The sequence below is a fragment of the Microtus ochrogaster genome, linkage group LG5 (genome assembly GCF_000317375.1).
Source record: "Microtus ochrogaster isolate Prairie Vole_2 linkage group LG5, MicOch1.0, whole genome shotgun sequence".
Classification (NCBI taxonomy): domain Eukaryota; kingdom Metazoa; phylum Chordata; class Mammalia; order Rodentia; family Cricetidae; genus Microtus; species Microtus ochrogaster.
Genome location: NC_022031.1, coordinates 18,237,076 through 18,239,125, shown reverse-complemented (window position 1 = coordinate 18,239,125; position 2,050 = coordinate 18,237,076). Strand labels below are relative to the sequence as shown.

Here is a 2,050-nt window from a genome sequence, read left to right as displayed (position 1 = left end):
GGGCACTCTGTCTGCACGGATGCATGTGCACCTGGTGTGCACAGTGCTGGAAGAGGTCAGAAGAGCTCTGGCTTTCTTGGGACTGGACTTAAGGACAGTCGTGAGCCATCATGTAGGTGCTGGGAACTGAACCCAGGTCCTCTTGAAGGGTAGCCAGAAATGCTGAGGCATTTCTCCAGCCCCACATACATGTATTTTTAAAATTCACTAACTGCCACAAACGGTTCTTTTATCTCTATTTTGAATTGAGGAACCAAGAAAGAGTAAGGGTCAGCTTTGACAGGCTTTAGGAAGCTAGAAGAGCATCTGGGTGTAGAATCAGTTCTTAAATTTAATTTCCATTAACTACTACTTCTCATTCTGCTGCTTCAACACACTATAAATGTGAAACCAGAAGCAAGCACACACACCGAAGCTGAATTGCAGTCCCACAGGGGCTACAGACAGCTACAGTAACAACAGCCTCAACTCCTAATCAGAGAGTTTCGAATGTTTTAAAGATAATTTTAACTATAAGAAAAAGAACAGGGAATAAATTTGTTTATATCCTGGAAAGGCTGTAAAGGATAAAAATAAGAAACCCTCTACAGAGAAAAGCTCTGGGGACCGTGGCTCTTCACTGGATACAGCGTGTCCTTTCAATGAATGCAGCAAGTGTTTCCTCCTCTGCTGGCAGGATAGCCCAGATTCTCTGGGCACCAAGGGAAAACAGAGACTCTGGTTATTTAGCTCTGCACCTCAGCTCCATGGTCCACCCCTAAAAGTTACTGTGTCGCTCAGTCCTCGGCATGCGCTCAGGAAGGAGAGTCTGTGTGTGTGCTGGCTCCCATGCTCATCAGTCAATTCCTCTGCTTCCTCATCCACCTTGGCTCGTTTCTCTCCTCTCCTTCCCCCTCCCTGGCATTTATTCAGTACCACAATCAGACTCTGAAATTTAGCAATCGGTAGCATCCATCTGTTACTAGAATTGTGGTGGGAAAGTCTCTATTTCAGAGACATTGTCTTTTTCTCTCTCCAGCTACATATTACTATGTGCAGACACATCAGCAGACCGCTGTTAGGTGTAAGTGCTTGCAATAGTCATGCTGTCCTTCTTGTTCGGGATAAGATGTTCCTCTGTGGCTCTCAGCAGGAGGCTGGCCTTCCTGGCTGCTTTCTAGTGGAACGAATCCTCACTTTTTTTTTTTGGCCTTCAACCCTATGATGATTAGTATTAATTGCTAATTGGAAAACAAACTCTAGAATCATGTGGAAGACTAAGCCTCATGTACACCTGTGTGGGAGGTGTTATACTGACAGAGCTAACCAATGCAGGAAGACCCAGCTAATGGTGGTCAGGAAAAGGGTGGAGAAAGGGAGCTGGGCATCGGCTGCGACCACTGCTCTCTGCTTCTGGGCTCCGGGTGAGGAAATGCAGTCAGACTGTGCACCGTGCCATGACGGACCGCAACCTGGAACAGCAGCTCGACTGGGCCTTCACTCTCTCAAGCTGCTCTTGCCAGGGTATTTTATTGAAAAGTAAAAAGACCCCCAAAACAAAACAAACTAATCATAGTTGCCCATCACTCCTTCTTGGGCACTGGTACACAAACACAACTGAATATTTAAAAATCATTTTAAAAAAGAGTCTGCTTGTAATTCTCAAGGTAGCCACTAAAAACTTAAAAAATACATTAAATAAGAAAGAATCAAAGTGGTCCACAAAGGAAGATCATAATTTTTTCTTTATATTTTATTTTCCCATACAAAATATCCTGGTTATGGTTTCCCTTCCCTCTCCTCCTCCCAGTCCCTCCCCTTCCCATCCAAATCCATTCCCTTTCTGTCTCTCATTAGAAATGGATAGGCTTCTAAGGGATAATATTAAATATAACAAAATGAAGTAGAGTAAGACAGAAACTATCACATCAGAGTTGGACAAGACAAACAGAACGAAAAGAGTCCAAGAGAAGGCGCAAGAATCAGAGGCCCACTCAGGAGTCCCAAGAAATTATTAAACTAAATGTCATGATACACACACACACACACACACACACACACACACACACAC

The 2,050-nt window shown here is 44.1% G+C and overlaps 1 protein-coding gene across 2 annotated transcripts in view; it reads right to left on the bottom strand.

Moving 5' to 3' along the window:
- Pde7a (phosphodiesterase 7A) overlaps positions 1-2,050 on the bottom strand; it is a 99,704-nt gene that overhangs the window by 23,661 nt on the left and 73,993 nt on the right. The window lies entirely within an intron of this gene.